This window comes from Bufo bufo, chromosome 8 (genome assembly GCF_905171765.1).
Source record: "Bufo bufo chromosome 8, aBufBuf1.1, whole genome shotgun sequence".
Classification (NCBI taxonomy): Eukaryota; Metazoa; Chordata; class Amphibia; order Anura; family Bufonidae; genus Bufo; species Bufo bufo.
In genome coordinates, this window is record NC_053396.1 from 182,037,114 (window position 1) to 182,058,471 (window position 21,358).

At 44.6% G+C, this 21,358-nt stretch overlaps 1 protein-coding gene across 1 annotated transcript in view; it reads right to left on the reverse strand.

Annotated features, from left to right (window-relative positions):
* The window catches only part of NUMBL (NUMB like endocytic adaptor protein), a 53,294-nt gene extending 32,532 nt beyond the window's left edge, over window positions 1-20,762 (reverse strand). Inside the window, exon 1 of the mRNA XM_040406175.1 lies at window positions 20,654-20,762. The gene's annotated coding sequence lies outside the window, so the exon portion shown is untranslated. The remainder of the gene's footprint in view (window positions 1-20,653) is intronic.
* Window positions 20,763-21,358: the final 596 nt, after the last annotated feature.

Here is a 21,358-nt window from a genome sequence, read left to right on the forward strand (position 1 = left end):
TAAGGCCAAGAAAAGTCATACTTGGCAACAGCTGTGCATAGACGAGGGAGGTGTCGGAGAGAGATGGGACAAAGGATTCGGACAGCGGAGAGGGTATGGAAAGCAGCTGGGGAGTAACGTAGACACACAAAAAAAATCAGGACAGCTGTTTGCTAGACTTTCCTCCCCCATCCTGGGTTAACAGATAACCAGCAGTTGGCAGGAGTAAGGCCGGGGTTCAGTCTTTTATCCTAAGAAGTCCATCTAGACACAACTACTAGTCACCAAGGACGTATCCAATCAAACACCCCCTCCTAGAGATAAAGAATTCATTTCTAAAAAAAGTCAACTTTTATCCACTTTTAATGTGAAGGACATATCTACATGATGATCATAATCTTAAAATGCGTGGGAATCACAGGCTTTGACTTTGGCAGCCCCCCATTTTGGCTTCCTTTGGTGAACACAAGTCCACAAGTTCACCGTCATACGCCTTGTCATACGCCCTGTATGGGCATCTTATGATCATAGAGGACTTTGTAACGCAACCATTGCGGTTCCCCCACAGCAAACACATCATAATAAGTACCTGATGTACTGAGTAACTAAGTTGTAACGGGGTTCCGAAGGTGCACTCGGTCCCCCATTGCCCGCAGAACTGTTGCTTAGCTTTGGGAATGAGGATCTGTGTTTGACCTCATTCCCAGGGCGGCTTTACTGCTGGGTGGCTCTCTGCTCCTAAGTCTGCCTTGAGCGCCGAGCTGATCACTCGGTGCTCAACTGGATGGTCTGTCGGTCATGTGAGGCTGGCCACATCACATGACCCTCACTCCCCACTATAAATACAGGCAGCCTGCTAGCCACAGGTTGCCTGTTAATTTCTAGGTTCCTGGCTATTTGTTGGACTGCTGAATACTCACCTGATTCCGTTCCCTGATGATCCTTTGCCTGCTCCTCCTGTACTGCGCATCCGTCCTGGTATTGTGACCTCGGCTCCCACCTGACAACTCTCTTAGGACTCCTCTTGTACTTCTCTACTCTCCTGGTATTTGACCCCGGCTTCTCCTGACCATTCTTTGCTTAACCCTTTGTACTGCGTAGCTCTCTTGGTTCTGAACCGGTCCGTTCATGTTCCGTATTTTGTCTTGTCTGTCTTCCCTGCACGTATCCTAAGTTAGGGACTGTCGTCCAGTTGTCCCCTGTCATCAGTACTCGTGAGGCAAGTAGGCAGGGCCAGGGGTGAGGGTGGAGCGCAGTGGTCACTATCCTTGCCCTTGTGTGTGTGTGGACGTGACCGTTACATAAGTCATTTGCATGTCTATGGGAGACACCTAAACCGAGAAAACCCCGACATCAGTGTCAGGGTTTAATACAAAAACTCCACACATCAAATGCTACCCATGTTTTTCTTATTTCTGGATCTTAAGGGGGTTTTCCTTGACCTGGAGGGTCCGTCAAAGCCACTTAATTACACAGAACTCACCTGTAGGAGAACATATGTAAAATATTTACCATTCTGAAGTTGAGTGGTTCGGCCACTTTGTGATATTCCTCTTCTGAAAATCCAGCTTCTGCTGATGTCACGTCCTTTACCAGATTTCCAGCCTGGGCTATGGATGAACGTCCCTTCCACTGTGGACTGGGCCAGAACAATTCCTCTACTTGGTGCATGAGAGGAATGAACTAGGAAGAGGAATACTTTTGGCCTCATCCACAGCGGAAGTGACGTCTCATCCATAGCTCAGTGTGGAAACCTGCTAAAGAATGTGACGTTGGCAGAAGCTGTATTTTCAGAAGGGGAGCATCATGTGACCAGGTTCCCGATCCATACAATGGTAAGTTGTATATTACAAACTTTCTCCTTCAGGCTAAGTTCTGCAGAATTAAAGTGTCTTTGCGGGAACTACTGGACCTGGGAAAATCTTTTTAGATATCTAGGGCTGGAATCATTGGTACCTCACATTTATATTAGGGATGGAATAATTTAATGCTCAGGAATTCTTGGCAAAACAGCTTGACTATAGCCCTGGCCAAGCATTTACCTCTTGCTACACTAAACCTTTAGGGGTTTCCTAGAAGCTCGCCCATGATAATAAGGTTGGGAATAACTCATATAAGGAATTAATATCAGAAAACCCCAAAGCTCAGCAGTTTAACCCTATCTGCACCTATAGTCCTAAACCACCTGAAAACCTGCAGTTGGCCATCCTGTACAGTAATTTATGTAACTGGTCCACTGTGTCGACTTGAAATTTACATGCCCTCCAGCACTTATATCATACCTATCCATCATCTGTGTAGTATTGCTGATTCTATGTTAAATATGGCACTGATAATATAAGCAGGCATGAAAACATATGTAGGACAGGGATCCCGTGCTGGAGCCCCAGCTAGAACACATGGTAGATATCATTATTTTTACTGTTTTCAAGGGCAACCTAACATTCACACAATTACCGGTAATTCCTTTCTAAAAAAAAAATTTTTTTTAACCCCATTAGAAAAAAATCCTACCTGAAGGACAACCTTTTAAATAACGAATATGACATTAGAAGAGTAAAAGCCATAATGCATATCAAACTTAGTGAAAAATAATGATGTTTTAAAGAAAATAGCTACAATCCTAATATAAGATTGGAACAGATAACACCTCAGAGAGGTGGCCATAAGTGTGGTGATTTTGCTTCTCCCATATGGAAGAACAGGGGATATCGAATTCTCCCAACCTGGAGGAAAAAACACAGAGCAAAAGTTTAACTTGGGGACTAGCCATTAAGCCTCATAGTCCTAAACTTCAAGTCCTTGTACTGGGTGTCTAGGTTGAAAAAAAATAAAAAATAAATATACTATACAATAGTATAAAAGTCATCATATAATAAATACTCAGTCGTTATATGTCACCACTATGCAGGACACAACTGACTTTACATATACAGATCATTCATTGTTTTGGTGACATCATTAAGAGATTTCAGAGTGATACTGTAGTGTAGAAGACCAAAAAATGCTCTTCAGGGAGTGTAACTTCCTACAGAAAGACTAACTCCTCACTTCCTTCCTCGATCACCATCATTCAACGTCTTTAAGGGTGCGGACCCCCGAGACTGCTAGAGAGACGTCAGGGAGGGTCTCTATTTTTACATCAACAAAAGGATTTCCTTCCGCTAGAGGGATGGGGAATTATATGGAAGTCTGACCTCAGAGGAAAGAAGACAGGTCTGTTAACTTTCCATAAGCCAATGTTGACTGCCTTCTGCAGAGATGTAGGAAATAAAAGCTTGAGAGGCACAAGGAAGATCCTGGAAACTTGCGTTTAGTGATGTCTGGGAAGAATCTCTCTGTGTATATTTTATGTGGCACAAAACAAAAATTCTAATTCAACTTTTTGATGAACATGGTTGAGTACTCAAAATCTTAAAAATAAATGTATTAGACCGATTTAGTCATTTGGACAAAAAGATGGTGGAGATGTCAATGTTGACCAACAGTTATATGCTGCCTTTAGGCTTGCTGCGATACCGACCTGTGGGTTTTCCTCCGGTGGTGAAAGAGGCCATTTACATGAAAAATACTGTCCTCTTCTGAATATTTTTGGACCATCAAATATGTTTTTTTGTTGTCATGAAAAGGGAAGAAACCTCAATACTATATGGATCAATAAGACAACACCCATAGAAGGCTAAGGGGCCATACTGCACCTCATTGTGCCTCCAATGTTTAAATGAATTCCATATAAATCAGTGGTTTTCCAATTGATTCATATGGAATCCATAAAAAAATGTAGTGTGATAAAATGCAACACCTTATTTTACCGTCAAAATCCTCCTTGTTCCACAATTACAATCCTGCCAAGAACTTGTGGTATCTAGTGGGAGCTCACAAGGCAAGAGACTAATATTTTGAGCAATTATTTCCCATAGCAAGCAAAGCCATACAGTAATAATACCCTGTCCATATAAGATGGAAGATACTGGGGAGGAGATTCCTTACATCTCCTGGTTCTTGTAACCTGATCATGAATGTCTGCACAATGTGACTCATGCAAAAATTATCTTAAAACTCCTCCTCACCCTTTGTATTCTCCCGGGGGAAATTGCTATTTTGATTCTTTGGTGTGAACAGCAAGAAAAATAAGCAGTGCAATATCTCTCAGATGGGAAATGTTTAATTAAACTCAATTATGGACCTGCTGGGGGAAGACGCAGAAGATCTGGAAAAAGCTTTCCATGGTTGTGCAGTATTCAGCTCCAAGGGTGAAGCATTTTGTAAAGAATAGTAATAGTGATTGCACCTGTAACTTCAGCTGTAGATGCTAGTTTACATTATACCTTTGACCATCACCCAAGTTGGTAGTAAGCTGGATTTCACTGGGTCTGGATAGCCATACCACATACTAAGTTGCTCAAGCAAGGTAGAGAGGAAGCAGTGGCATCTGGGCCTGGTGTATGGAAGGAACCAAAAATACCTCTGCTAACCAAGAAGACACCAACATTATAAATGGCACATGGCAGTTGGGGCTCCTAGAGCTTCATGATATGCTTCTGGCCTTCAGCTGGACATACACATAGCAGAGCTATCCCATAACTATACATAATTAAATTGGCCTGTTAGTCAGTGGCTCCTCTCTCAGGAAACAAATGTTGAAACCCAACTTGCCAACATATTATCCACCCCCATAGTAAGCACAAGGGTATTTCAGCTGCCACCATGCACATTAGTCTAAAGTGCATGGTTAGCTTTCAATCTTCAATATTCAGATATTGGTGGATCCATGCATTTTTAGCTGAGTCTGAAGACAATCTAGCACATATGAGATGGAGACAAGGTTAGACGAATTCCCAACTTGGGTTTTAAGACATTTCCATTGACCAGATCCTTCCTCAGCAGATAATCGGCGCTAAACCCATCTGCTTCACTATTCGGCAGTCAAGACAACTTTTGGTCGGCCAATATTTTATGTGCATGGGCAAAGACCTGAAGATTTCAGACAAACGAACCAATATTCATCCGTAATGTTCCATTATAGTCAAACATGACAACTGCTATGGAAGTGATGATGGATCAAAAATTATTTTGATGGATCTGATGAAACCAACTCTCTCGTAATTGCAATTTCTTCATTTTTTGCCAGGCTTCATATGAGTGCACGGCAATGTCCACTGTGACATACTAATGGTTTATTACTTCCGGTATCTGCAGCAAAGGATGAATCTGTCAATCAGCATCCTCAGCACTTACAAAAGGATAAAAATACTCCTTAACAGCTCCTCCTTCCTGCCCTTCAGGCGCCTGCACGGAGAGAACCATAAAATCACTCGGCCTGATCAGTGTAACAAGGAGCATCTTGTGGGCTGAAGGCAATCCCTACCATATTAATTCTTACAGGCCGAGCGATGAGGCATTTGAGGACATGCAGTTCAGATATTCTATGTATTTCTATATTGTGCTTGCCATAAACCTGAAACACACAGTCAAGCAGCTTTTCATAGACTGTGCTGAAGAACCAGCGGGCGAGAGATATGACAATTTTCTTTATGTCTTAGTAAACCATGGTTTCATTCATTCACTCAACCACTCGTTATTCAAAGCCCCCAATTATATGGTAATGAGCTTGCTAAAAAAGTGCATGAATGGAGGAAAGGGATTCAATGAATGAAGGAAAATGTGCAAGGACGGCATACTGGCAGAGTAAGAGAGCCGAAGAGAACTGTGACAATGCATAGAAAAAGTACAAGAGGCCTAATCGTATGCATTCATCTAACAGCAGAGCAAGAAGTACTCTTGTATCACTCTATCCATGACCGAAAAATGGAGCAAGAACAAAAAAATAAATAATGTTAGAGGCTTCAAAGTCAAGACAATAGTTTTTAAAGGTGCCCCGAAAAAAATCACAGTACCCCAATTATGATGCATCATTTATAATACCTGTCTCGTCATGTGCGAAAGAGGGACCTTTGATCTCCTTAGGCCCCAGGTTGAAGTTTAAGATTATATGAATTTAGGGGAGAAGTTTAAAGGGGTTGTCCCAGGAAAAATATACTACATTTTTCAAACCCGCACCTGGATCAAAATAATTTTGTAATTGCATGTGATTAAAAATTTAGTATGGACACTGAGCTATACCATAAAATGTATCTCTATAGCACCACCTGCTGTTTGTTCTTTTCCTTATTTCTCTGTCCACCTCTCTGGTCACACATGCTCAGTTCTATCTTTCAACTGCCAGCAGCCTTATCGACTGTTAGAAGCTGTGACAGTTACACCACAAAGGGCACACACCCAGTAAAAGCTGCCAGCCTGAATGGGATTAGAAAAATGGGATTAAAATAAGTCCAAGAAAAAACAGGACGGACCATTTTTGCTACTTGCATATAGGAGTCGCATTGGATGTTTTGCAATTTGGTCCCACGGTTACCTAGTAAATTCCTGGTCAAGGTGCTATAATGGCCACCACCCTATATCCAGAGATCTGAATTTCATTCTTCCTTCATAAACAGTACGCTTTACTAAATATTTCTGTGGTCCAGCTATAAAGAATCTCAATTAGATGCTATAGGGAGGAAGGGCAGATAATACTGAATAGCCTCACGAGAGTCAGTAACACCTGTTAGAGGACAGACATCTCCAGTTAGAGAGCAAAGTCACTGGCTAGACTACAGTGTGCAGCCTGAAGTATCCCCCCATTCTTCAATATTTACTCCTGCAAGGAGGTATGGTCTTTCTAGTTGGATTCCCAGGTCATGATCCCCAGAATAGTTGCAGATTGGCATTGGGTGCACTGAGGAAGCTGTAACGTTCTCAGAAACTGAGCCAAGAGTTGTTATCAAGAAAACAGTCAGGATGGGACAAGCCTGAAGATAAAATGGATGAAATGAGGGAAGTAGGACAACAGGTACCAGGAAAATACAAAAACAGGATTCAATAAGGAAGCCATGGTGAAGGTAAGAACTAAGGAGAAAAGCCACAAAATGGATTACCTCGATTAGAAAGTGAGGTAGTGAGGCCGGAGTCCCCTTTAACAGACCACCATGAACAATGTCATCAAGAAGTTCCAGATGGCAGTGAGGAGGAGGAAAGCCAAGGTCAGGGCCAGCTAAGCCGCAGCTGAGAGCGGAAGGCATCACTGGAGTTACGAGAGGCGAGTCAGATTGCCCAGCAAGCTTACACGGCAAGCGGTGACCCACCACTGAAATGAAGAGAGGTGAGTAACATCACCCAGGTTTGGAGGGAAAACCTGGTGGAACTAAAGTATATTACAAATCTATCAACTATACTCCCAAATAATATATAAACATGCCTATAGAAAACTGCAGGAAAAGAGGGTGGAACTGGCAAACCACAGATGTCCTTGGAAAGAAAACACCACATATGGTCCACATGAGTATTGCCAGAGCTGCCATTTAAATGCCAGTAACGTATGAAATATACAAGCTATAAGGTTAAATGACTAAGGCCTCTGCTTCTGTATCAGAGATCGTAATGGATGCAATTTACTGATTAAGCTCTGTTCACATTGCTGTTCTGCATCTCCATCGGCGTGTCCATCACTTTTGACGGCAATGCTAAGGCAAGGTTCACACTGGCATCATGGTACCATTTATAACTGAGGGCATGGTGCTCTGCTGGATCCATCATGATTAATGGACCTCACTGCCTCATATCGGAGTATGTCGGTTGCCCTTTGGATGAGTCGTATCATATAGATTTTGACTGACTTGCTGATTACAGAAATACCAGTTCATAGATAAAATGATTCCAGTATGCACTGGTTTCATTCAGCAAAAAGACAACTCTTTTAACCCCAAAATAAAAAAAAAAGACAGGAGCCGCCCGGGCATGTAAGTAACACGTATGGACAAAACATCTTAATACCATGTAAGGCAATCAATGGATTCAGTTACTGGAAATGGAGGTTACATTTTCCATCCACCTCCTTTCTAGAATAGATTTCATGACCGTCGCAGGTTTCCATGACTGTGGATCAATAGAACATCGGGTTGTGTTACAGGTTGACTTGTAATGCTTTTCCTGGCGATACAAATTTTTAGATAACATGCATATGTCGAGGAGCTTACATTGCAGCAAGCTGAGCCAATAAATAAGGGTTACGAGCTCCGAAACATGGGTAATGGTGGAAGTATGACCATAAAATGCTCATTGTCTTCCTGTACCGCACAATTTGGATGTTTATTGCCCTTGAATGAAACCAAAATTTTTTAACATGTCCTATAAATGTAACCCCACAGAGGCACGAGGCACTTGGTGTCTCACCACAAAAGCTGCTCATAAGATGCCGTCAATCATCTAAAGTTTAATGCCTTGTTTAGTGGCATAAGATTGGACTTTTTCCATTGCTGCCCCCTAGATAAATGGTGCCAGAGGCGCACAACATTTTCTTTAGTTAGGTCTTATGCACATGACCGTTGTTGTTTTGCGGTCCGAAATTTGCAGATCCGCAAAACACAGATACCAGCCGTGTGCATTCCGCATTTTGCGGAACGGAATGGCTTACCCCTAGTAGAACAGTCCTATCCTTGTCCGTAATGGACATGTCCTATTTTTTTTGTGGAACGAACACACGGACATGGAGTCATTTCCGTTTTTTGTGGCTCCATTGAAGTGAATGGTTCCGCATAAGGGAAAGCAGCCATGTTTTCTTAAAGGGGTTGCCTCACTTTAGCAAATGGCATTTATCATGTAGATAAAGTTATTAGAAGGCTCTTACTAATGTATTGTGAATGTCCATATTGCCTCCTTTGCTGGCTAGATTCATTTTTCCATCGCATTATACACTGCTCTTTTCCAGGGATTATGACCACCGCTGCAGCACAGATACGAGGTGGCCGGGAGGTGCCTATGCGCAGTCCCAGGCAGCAGTAAGGCTGGCGCTTTAACCTATAGTGTGCAAGCACGACCACTGCTACTGGATTGCATGGTGGTCGTAACCATGTGATGGAAAAATGAATCCAGCCAGCAAAGCAGGCAATATGGACAATCACAAAACATTAGTAAGGGACTTCTAATAACTTTATCTACATGATAAATGACATTTGCTGAAGTGAGACAACCCCTTTAATCCCATGCACCCTCTTTAGTTTTTTAAACCATTGGGGCAGCTTTATCAAAGTACGAGTATTTACATCAGCTCATAAATGGCTTAGATTTGAATTAATAGATATGGCACATCTTCCTCCAGTGGTCTTTTTACGATCTGCCCCATTGTGTTTTGTGCCATGTTTATTACATTTTTTAACAGAACTTTTTAATTGTATTTCTTTACTTTTTCTAATTACAATATACTTGCACACATATACACCCACACCTTAACAGACTTCTACAAGGGACAGCCCTGGAGAGCTCTATCTCATCCCAGGCTGTCTCCATAGTGACACCGGCCCTGGTGAACATGGCACTGAGAAGGTTAACTGCTGGGAAAATAGGTTTCTCTGAGCCCAGAAGCTGCTATGGGAATGCAACTGTGTACTACAACAATCCACCCGCAGTTGACCCACGAGGGCACACTAGCAGTGCCCACAAATTCATATTGATGTACTGGTACTACTAACTACCTCAGTACTGTTACATGAGAAGGGGTTAATGTTCTTGTTTGGCTTGTCTCGGAATGAGCAAAATGGATACTGTAAAGGGCACCAACAGCCGGATCAACCCTATTAAATCAAGCATACTGTCTAGAAGAGTTGATCCTGCTGATTAAAATGACACCTGTCTTTTGAAAATCGGTTGTGGCATTCCCGAAAAAAAAATTACTTTTATTTGTAATGCAAATGAAGCTTCAGTGCACTGAGGGGAGGGGCCTCAGTATCTAGTGCTGGTCCTGCCCCTTGACGCACAGAAGAACTTATTTGCTTATAGAATAAAAGTCTTTTTTCTCGGGAACGCTGCAACTGATTTTGACAAGACAGGTATCATTTTAATCAGCAAGATCAAATCTATCAGGCAGTATATCTGGTTTAATAGGTTAATCATGCTGACTTGTGCCCTTTAAGTGAATAGGACTGAGAACAGTGAAATATCACACACAGCCAATGGACAAGAGTAGCGCTGTTTCTGGAGCAAAACAAACATGATTTTCTAATGTCATACACCCTCTTTTAGGAAATATTTACAGGTCTTATATACTACACTCGGTTCAGTAATCAGGGGCGTAGCTATAGGGGGTGCAGAGGTAGCAGTTGCTACCGGGCCCAGGAGCCTGAGGGGGCCCAAAGACCCTTGTGCCACATAAGACACTGGCATTATAGAAAGTGCATACTGGTCAATTTACACCTCTGGCTGGAGGGAAGGGGTTAGGTTAAGAATTTGGCAGGAGGGGGTGCCCTTTCAATGTTTGCCTCAGGCAGCAGGAAGGATATGTGCTCCCCTGCCCCTTGCCAACAAGCACTGAGGGACGGGGACCCAAGCTGAACTCTTGCACCAGGGCCCATGAGCCAAGCACTGAGGGACGGGGGCCCAAGCTGAACTCTTGCACCAGGGCCCATGAGCTTTTAGCTACGCCCCTGTCAGAATCAAATAGCTGTTCATTCCCAAAGCTAAACGGCTGGTAAGAGGCTTCCACTGACTGCTATGAGAGGCAGAAATCCCTCTCTCGCCTGGGGTATACCCTCAGCCGCACTTTCATCAACAGTATGAACATAAATCATGTCTGGTTTGTGTCTGTACATGGCTTCTCATAGCAGCAGGTACCTGTGCTGCCTATGACCAGTCTGCAATGCTTATGGGTGGTCTGCCACATCTGCTTATGTTATGCCGTTTGAAATACCAGCTAACGCAATGTAAACCTGCTTGCCAAGCCAAAAAGCTGGAGCTATCCAAATATCTGGATGCATGTCATCATTGACATTATGTCATTATGTAGCGGACTAACCACATACCTCCCGAAGTTTGAAGTCCCATTTGCTGGACATTATGAACCCTACCTCTGATCTAGGAATGACCACAAAACAGAAACGTTAGAGGCTTATGCAGTGTTCTTGCTTAACTCTTCCTGGACTTCCCATAAACTTTAAAAAGCTTGTCCAGATAATAATTTGAGGTCAGAATGGCTTTCCAGGTCCCAGCTGGTCTCTACTTATCTCTGGTCCTTCTTCCTCGCTGGCTGGGATGGGTCACTCCTGTGGCCCATGATTGGCTGAGCTCTAATTTCCTGTGTGTTCAGATGAACCAGGAAGTAGACACCATCGGGGATCGGGAAAGCATTGGAATGGGAGCAGCAAGGGAGGTAATACTTTGTCTATTTAGTTTTTTAATTAGATGATGCAATAAGACCCAAAGCACACAAGTAAATCAACTAAAGAACGGTTGAAAAAGAAGATCTGTCTTTAGGAATGGCCAGGTCCTTACCTTAACCCTATCGAGATGCTCTGGCATGAAGAGGGCTGTGTGAACAAGCAAGGCATCCCAGAAATATTGATGACCTGAAACACATCTGCAGGGAGGAATGGTCCACGATCTCTCCTCAATCTTGTGCCAATCTTACTTCTTCCTGCATTGTGGTTGTTTACTCAATCTGCTCAACTGTTTGTGTGTCATGCTTTAGTTATGTTGCATTTGTCTATAATTGTGACTTATCAGATCACATTTTATTAGTAATCAATGCAGGTCATTCTAAGGGTACTTCACAAAAAGCTTTTTCTGGCGGAGGTTTTGAGGCAGATTTTACTGCAGGTTTTTCATCCGAAGCCAAAAGTGGATTCAAAAGGAATCAGAAATATAAAAGAAGTACTTATACTTCTGCTTCCTGCTGGATTCACTTCTGGCTTTAGTTGAAAAACCTGTAGAAAAATCTGCCTCAATACCTCCTCCAAAAGATTCCATGTGAACCTATCCTAAAGGGTTCACTTACTTTTTCTTGCAACTAGAGATTCTAGAGACTAAGATTTTCATCTCACCATAACATGTTCTGAAGATGATGCTGGAAGAAAAGTGCCATGGAGGAATATACCTGAAGATGATGCTGGAAGAAAAGTGCCATGGAGGAATGAACCTGAAAATGATGCTGGAAGAAAAGTGCCATGAAGGAATGAACCTGAAGATGATGCTGGAAGAAAAGTGCCATGGAGGAATGAACCTGAAGATGATGCTGGAAGAAAAGTGCCATGAAGGAAAGAACCTGAAGATGATGCTGGAAGAAAAGTGCCATGGAGGAATGAACCTGAAGATGATGCTGGAAGAAAAGTGCCATGGAGGAATGAACCTGAAGATGTTGCTGGAAGAAAATTGCCATGGAGGAATGAACCTGAAGATGATGCTGGAAGAAAAGTGCCATGAAGGAATGAACCTGAAGATGATGCTGGAAGAAAAGTGCCATGGAGGAATGAACCTGAAGATGATGCTGGAAGAAAAGTGCCATGGAGGAATGAACCTGAAGATGATGCTGGAAGAAAAGTGCCATGGAGGAATGAACCTGAAAATGATGCTGGAAGAAAAGTGCCATGGAGGAATGAACCTGAAGTTGCAGACCCCCCGATACGGCCAAAAACACCTTGATTGCTGAAACCAGAGGAAACCTGAAGCTCATGGGTCCTAATGCAAACGGCATAACATCCCCAACTACCATGTAGAATGCTGGTGTGGTAGAGGGGTCTTTGGTTTCCATCAGGGACAAATACGAGATACAACAGCTACCACCGCACCCCCCATAAGATCCACAATACATAGTCTACTGTAGCAGAATAAAAGAATATAGATAGTAACAAATAATATTCAATAAGTCCCTGAGTGAAAGCTCATTTAATGTATGGAGGACACATAGACGTCCATGGCTGATCGACTTTTACTTCAATCCCTCTCTGGAGAATAAACTTCCTGTCCTCGGCTTATTATCTGACATAATGTAGCCGGGTCTGTTAAGAAATTGACCGGGCTTTCTGTTCCATATTCATTAATAAGCAATATGCAATTGTCAGCGGCCGTCCTTCCACTCCAGTTCTCTGGCCCGGTCTACGTGGTATAATGCCGCCTGACTCCATACAACTGGGGAATATTACTCATCTAAGAAGAAATGTGTATTCAGGGTCTGATCAAGACCCCTGGGCAGATGTAGGAGCTTCCTTAAATCTTTTTTCCCGGGGAGCAGGATGGGGAGGAATCATTCTGTAATATTGCCACAATACTAATCTAGTCACTCCACAGTGTCTAATGGCAATACCATATAGCGGTCACATAATACCGCCAAACAGCGCCTACCTAATAGTGCCAAACAGAGCAAACATAACAGTGTAACAGCTATGTACTGTCGGAATAATAACGATATATAGGCCCTAAAAACAACATGATCAAGTTTAGTTTAAGGTGAGGTGCTGTGTGGTGCCACTTTTGGCCAGAGCTTGTCCAGGCCAAAATAAATTATTTAGGCTCCAAATGGTGTAGGAAAAAAATGTTAAGAAAAAAAAAAAAATCCTACCTTGCCAATCCACTGCCGCTACTGTACTGATGCCGGTCTTTACTTCCTGGTTCTTCTCCACAAACAGGAAATGATTGCTCAGCCAATCACTGGCTGAGTCTGATCGTTGCTGCGATCAGTGATTGGCTGAGTGGTCACTTCTTCCTTGTCGAGAGTCACTGGGAAATACAGAGCAGCAGAGGACCTGGGAAGGCTACATTCATATACGCAGTATAAACTGTGGTACTCTGTTCCGGCAGATGAACAGAGTACTGGAGTTTACCGTATCCGGCATAAACGGACATGGCCTCGCACAGCCAGATCCCCATTGACTTTAATGGGATACCATGGTGAAATTTATACCAGAAAGTAGCCAGATCACCATTGGATCCCATTATAGCCAATGGGGATCTGGCGGTGTGTGTGGCCGTGTCCGGCTATGCTGGATACAGAACACTCCAGTACTCTAGTATGCCGGAAAAGAGTACTGCAGTTTATGCCGCATATGTGAACGCAGCCGAAGTGTCAGATGGAGAGAGGCACTGGGAAATACAGACAAGCAGAGGATCTAGGAAGACTAGGTCCACATACGCGGCATAAACCACAGTACTCTGTTCCGGCAGAGGAATATCCGATATAACAAGACATTACCGCGTACCACCGGATCCCCATTGACTATAATGGGATACGATGGTGATCCGGCCACTTTTCGGCATACATGCTGGCTTTCTGACGGAGAAAAAGTCCTGCTTGCCCAGCCAAAAGCCAGCATTTATCCCGGAAAGCAGCCAGGTCACAGTCGAATCCCTTTAGAGTCAATGGGGTTCCGCGGCCAAGTCCAGCTATACTGGATACGGTAAACTCCAGTACTACAGTTTATATTGCATACGGCAGGGGATCAATGAGGTGTGTAATGCTTCCGTCATATCTGGCCAAGCCCATATTACTGCAAATACACATTAAAAAAAACTATGCCAATAGAAAAATCCATAAGGAAAAGTCTCCTGCGGCTGTCATTTTTGGGAGGATGGGCAGAGATGTTATTTTAGCCGACACCGCAGACTTCCTGTCCCATAGAAGGACGCAGCAGAACGCTTATACTGCAAAACCATGGACAGAAAAGTATCACATAACTAGTATTAAAGTGACGCTCCACCTTCGAGCCGCTAGGAAGATTACGCGTTGCATCATATCCTGCATTTATATACACTGCTCAAAAAAATAAAGGGAACACAAAAATAACACATCCTAGATCTGAATTAATTAAATATTCTTCTGAAATACTTTGTTCTTTACATAGTTGAATGTGCTGACAACAAAATCACACAAAAAAAAAATAATGGAAATCAAATTTTTCAACCCATGGAGGTCAGGATTTGGAGTCACCCTCAAAATTTAAGTGGAAAAACACACTACAGGCTGATCCAACTTTGATGTAATGTCCTTAAAACAAGTCAAAATGAGGCTCAGTAGTGTGTGTGGCCTCCACGTGCCTGTATGACCTCCCTACAACGCCTGTGCATGCTCCTGATGAGGTGGCGGACGGTCTCCTGAGGGATCTCCTCCCAGACCTGGACTAAAGCATCTACCAACTCCTGGACAGTCTGTGGTGCAACGTGACGTTGGTGGATAGATCGAGACGTGATGTCCCAGATGTGCTCAATTGGATTCAGGTCTGGGGAACGAGCGGGCCAGTCCATAGCATCAATGCCTTCGTCTTGCAGGAACTGCTGACACACTCCAGCCACATGAGGTCTAGCATTGTCTTGCATTAGGAGGAACCCAGGGCCAACCGCACCAGCATATGGTCTCACAAGGGGTCTGAGGATCTCATCTCGGTACCTAATGGCAGTCAGGCTACCTGTGGCGAGCACATGGAGGGCTGTGCGGCCCTCCAAAGAAATGCCACCCCACACCATTACTGACCCAATGCCAAACCGGTCATGCTGGAGGATGTTGCAGACAGCAGAACGCTCTCCACGGCGTCTCCAGACTCTGTCACGTCTGTCACATGTACTCAGTGTGAACCTGCTTTCATCTGTGAAGAGCAAAGGGCGCCAGTGGCGAATTTGCCAATCTTGGTGTTTTCTGGCAAATGCCAAACGTCCTGCACGGTGTTGGGCTGTAAGCACAACCCCCACCTGTGGACGTCGGGCCCTGATATCACCCTCATGGAGTCTGTTTCTGACCGTTTGAGCAGACACATGCACATTTGTGGCCTGCTGGAGGTCATTTTGCAGGGCTCTGGCAGTGCTCCTCCTGTTCCTCCTTGCACAAAGGCGGAGGTAGCGGTCCTGCTGCTGGGTTGTTGCCCTCCTACGGCCTCCTCCACGTCTCCTGATGTACTGGCCTGTCTCCTGGTAGCGCCTCCATGCTCTGGACACTACGCTGACAGACACAGCAAACCTTCTTGCCACAACCTTCTTGCCATGTGCCATCCTGGATAAGCTGCACTACCTGAGCCACTTGTGTGGGTTGTAGACTCCGTCTCATGCTACCACTAGAGTGAAAGCACCGCCAGCATTCAAAAGTGACCAAAACATCAGTCAGGAAGCATAGGAACTAAGAAGTGGTCAGGTCACCACCTGCAGAACCACTCCTTTATTGGGGGTGTCTTGCTAATTGCCTATAATTTCCACCTGTTGTCTATCCCATTTGCACAACAGCATGTGAAATTGATTGTCACTCAGTGTTGCTTCCTAAGTGGACAGTTTGATTTCACAGAAGTGTGATTGACTTGGAGTTACATTGTGTTGTTTAAGTGTTCCCTTTATTTTTTTGAGCAGTGTATATTCTATGCTTAAACTTCTCACAATTTTCAGCTTTCAGTGAACAACTTTGGCATAACATATTTACAGTATTCGCTAGGATTTTACCTCTGGGACCCCCAACCATTCTGAGAATGAAGGGGACACGGTGCCTATTTAGCCCCCTGTCCCCACGGCCATCTGCTATGCCAGTGAATGGATCCAGCTGAAATTGGGGTAACACGGGGCAGGGAAAACTTAGATCAGCGCTGTGGCCCCTTCATTTTTAGAAGCAGTGGGGGTCTCAAAGGTTAGACCCCCGACTGACTGTAAAGTGATGGCATATACTAGCAATAACATCACATTTTATTCTCTGTTCAGCCAGAAAGCTAGATTTTGATTTTTGCTGAATAGCAGGATGTGTTATAAATGAGTGACAGTGGGGGGTGCGGGTCCCACCTCTGGGACCGCTACCTATCGGGAGGAGTCCCCTTACCCCTGGTCGGCAAGCCGGATTCAACAACATGTAGACAGACCCTTGGTGGAGGGTTAGGACCACGACCACTGTATACTGAAAAAGTAATAAAGCTGCTGAATATACTTTGTGATTCGGTTTCCCACCATTTCCAAGATGTCTGCTAGCTGTCAGTGAATGGAAACATTCTTGTTGGCATCCAGAGACTGAAACTCACTACAAGGAACCGCGCAAGTGCCAGTAGCAAAACCCACATGGTGAGAACAGAACTTGAAGAACGTGAAGGAGCGGGTCCCTCTGAAGGTGAAATATACAGAGCGATGGAGAACAATGCAACCTCTATTTCTATAAATAAGGATACTAGAAATCCCATAGGGGTCCATTATTATACTCATGAATGCCTTCACACAGATCGGGGAGCTCCAGGGTGACTCGTAATATCCTGTTTATTGTATGCAAGAAATTCATTATTTAGCACAAAATAAAACACCGAAAAGTGGCCTTAAAAAGTTGTGACTTTTTAAATGCCACTTTTTGGAAAAAGACACAAACAAGAAAACAAGTGCCTCTTTTGACTCTGCCCTCGCCACTTAAAAAAAAAAAAAAGGGGGCGTGACAAGGGTGGGAAAGGGGCGCGACCAACACCCGAGACAAATTTATCTTCATTTACACCAGTTTTTTTGGCGCACATGAAGCTAGAAATCTATGGCAGCTCAGAACTGTTGGAGATTTCTGTTTAGACTTACGGACTGCTGAAGGATGCTCCTAATTTATGATGCGGCCTGCGCCTCGTCATAAATTAGGTGCATCCTCCAGCAGCACAGAGGATATCAAGACCGGCGCAGAAATCACTGGTCTTGATAAATCTCCCCCTAAATTTCAAACGAGTACTGTAATATGGCGATTGATACGGATACGACACAACATGTAATAATTTACACCGGGACATAGCAACCAATCGGGTAGTTGCTTGAATTGTAGAAATGTATGCCTAGCAGAGAAATCAACTGCCGACTCGTTTCTTGTCTCTATTATATCATTCATGGTGGTGTCCACTTTTAACATCCTTTTATAGCACAAAATGTCTCCCAAAAGATAAGAAGATTACAGATTTTTCTAGTGATCAGCTGTGATCGGGGAGGGAACCCAGCAGCAAGTGTTCAGTTTCTCTGCAGTGCCTCTAGAGGGGAATTGAAGCATTACATGGTGCCCTTCGAAATCACTGGGCTGTCATTGTAATGCATGAATGGGCTGGAATAGCCATGGTTCTCGGTGTGAAAAGGTTGTCATTTAACAGACTGAAATGTTGATTTTTTTTTTTGGCCCAACCATACGGCACAGCCGACGATGCCGCCTTGTAGCGGAGATTGCATCTGATGAGTAACACTAAACGGTAGGGAATTTTATTGAAGGGTGGAAAATATGTGTGCAGTTATCTGCCATTGTCTGATATGTGAGGACTGGACTTCTTTGGCGTATCGGACAGGCGGGTGTCTAACCACGGTCAGTATGGACTTGTGTGTGGCTCTTAATTCAGCCTGTGCTGATCATAGCCACCCATACTTTATAGTGCTATATTACAGACCATGGATGACGCTAGTCCGAGGCAAACACTTAAAGAGGCTTGTTTCGTTGGGTTATTAACCTCATTTTATAACCATATTAAAGAATTCTAAAAGGAGTTAAAGGGGTTGTCTCATCTTATCTTAGCCTTTGAGGGCATATCGCTAGGATATGCCATCAATGTCAGATGTCAATGTCAGAGATAGGTGGGACGCACACCTATCATCAGAATAGACCCCGCAAAGTGAAGGAGAGCTCACTACCCAAGCTGGCCACTCTCCATTCACCGCTATGGGTCTTCCAGATCAATTGGAACTCCCATAGCAGTGAATGGAGAGCGCCTGTGTAGACGCAGTGAGCTACCCTTCACTTTGGGGAGTCCTGCTCTAGAGATACATGGGGGACCCTCCCTCACCTATCTTACTTCGATGGCATATACTAACGAAATGCCTGCCATCAAAGTTTGCGATGAGACAACCCCTTTAATAAAGGGACCCCCCTGATCAGGGTCTTCATCCTTTGGCCAGAATGGAGAGCAGTCACGAAGAGCATCTCTTGCTTTGGAGGACCTGTCCCGTCCAGCCCATTGATTTGAATATGTAATGCTTAGTTTCACCTGTGGTGGCGCTGCCAGAAAATTAAACTCTTCCTGTCAAAGAGATTACAGCTGATTGCTAATGATTCTCAGGATGGCACTTTGTAATCAGCTTATTGTCATGAAACCCTTCTAACAAGCATGGATTGTCCAAAGAGGAGAACCCCTTCTCTTGGGTACCTCTCCCCCTGTATACCTATTGAAGCCCTGTATGCCACCTCCATACACAGATGTGTAATTCAGTGGCACACTCATCATCTACCGTTATGTATCTTCTTTATAAGTAACACTTTTGTGGCGCCCCCTAGCTACACCCCAGCCAGGTTATTGAGGAGACCCTCCTTTCTGTAGGACACTACATCTGTATACGCAGGACTCCACAGAGATCCCGGCAGAAGGACTGTAGTGTAGGTTCTAGGAAAAAGAAGGCCACAGGAGGTATACCAGTACCACCAGGTGTCCCATACCGATCTTCTACGGACCCCTACACGACGGCTGTCACGAGTGGTCCTCAGGGGCTCAGCTGCATGCAGATGTCATACAAGACCAATATCCATCACTCAATGTAGAGATCCACAACCAATATAATTCTGCCCAGGGAAGTCTCATCATCCCCCACACTGTCCACCCAGCAAACAGTATGGGAAGACCCCATGCAGAGCCCTATAATGGCTATTTCAGAGAGGCCCACCCCATAGATATAATGGACTTGTTGGCCAGCCCTCGGCTCAGTCCTGCGCTGCAGACAGATGATGATGTATGAAACACACGTGTTCTGTCTGGCTGAAATCTATCATACAAGCTGATCACGGACAGGAGCAGTCACTGCTGCCATTCACACAATACGCCAGGAGACGTTGGCAGAGGCTATGCCAGGGCACAAGGCAGCAAGGCTGTGGATGGGTACACTAGAAGGGGCATACTATTGGCAGCACATGGGATGCGCCTGAGCTCTGGGTATACGTGTGCATCAAAATCAGAAGTTGTCACCGGCGCTGACCAACAAGGGTCTTGGTGTACACTGACAGGACACCTATGGGGCGAGGACCGAGCTTGGGCATCACATGGGTGACAGCCCATGTACTTTTCCACACTGGCGCAGAAGCAGATGGTGGTATAGATTAACCCTATGTGTTCTGGGTCATGAGTAGAGACAGTATAGTACCAATGGACAGTGACTGGTCAGTGCATGGCGGAGAACTGCACACAGACAGGGCACACGCATGCAGCATCCTGCTCTACACTGCGAGCCCCGGGATAACTGGCACTTATTACTGTGGCTGAATGAAATGCCAGTAAATCCCAGAACCCAAACAGTTTGGCAGCTGGGATGAATCGTGGAGGAGCCACCCTCGCTCTCCTCCGCCAGCACACGCGTGGTTAATGTCTTTTTCATGAGGCCACACACATACTGTGTACAGTAGACATAACTGCATACCCTGCATACCCCGTAACGGCGTACGTTTGCCAAATGGGACACATCCACCTCGTATCGTCGGCGCCGACGCTCATCCTCCTCCTCATCGCCGGTGCATGCAATATCGGCGATAGGGAAATATATACCGTAAGCGTCCCCGCAGTTGGACGTATATGCACGTACTACGTTCGTCCTATAGACCTGCCTGCGCAATACCAGGACTGCATTAACCCCCTTTAATAAAAAAAAAAAGAACAGTAACATACATGCATCTCCAGGTTAGAAATGTGTAAACCCGCCACATCATACACCTGCGGGTCCATCGAGACCAACATAGCTCCTCAGGTTCCAAGATGCAGAATTCAGCACCCGCCCACTCTCCCTTCCTGCAAATCCAGATTAAATGCCACCCTGACTCATTCATTGTGTGATGGTCCCCTCCCTTCATGCCACAGGCGAGCAGCCATGTACTCACCGGGGGCAGAGCAGATCTCACTCCAGAGGTGAGCGGATCCACAGGATCTGCAGGAGAACAATCCCAGTTCCGTCCTTCCCAACGGATAATCCCAAATGCAGGGACTGAGGCTCTGCTTTGTTACCCATGAGTCCACGCATGCTCCTTAGAAAGGAGACAATCACCATAACCCCGCCCACCTGCCTGCTGACTGGTCCCTGAGGCTTGAATATGCAAATCAGTCCATTCTGGCCCCTTCCTGAGACCCTCCCCCCTGTTAGAGGGGCTCAGATTCCTTTCCTTCTGTTACAAAGTATCTGGAATCTGACAAATTCTTCTCCCTAAATTTAGAAAGCAGAAGAAGCGGACAGGAAATTGTGTCAATAAACATTCGCAGCCTGGATTTCGGAAGATACATTGCAATCGATGAACAGAAGGCGGGCGGTTTACGATTCGCTACAAATCGATATATATGTTTTTTTAGGAAATGTTTTTAGGAAAATCAGATCTTTTTGGATCCAATTTTTTTTTAGCAATCTTTACAATTTGCCAACGGGAAGTCAAGATCAGAGAAATCTTAGACTCCCTGCAAACGAAGCGGATTCCGCGTGGATTCTCGCACTGAAAAACCGCAAAGTAATACAGCACCAGCGTAGTGTATGAGATTACACCGATCTCGTGTACGCTCTGCTTTTTCTTGCCGGGTGGATTTAGAAATCTGCAGTG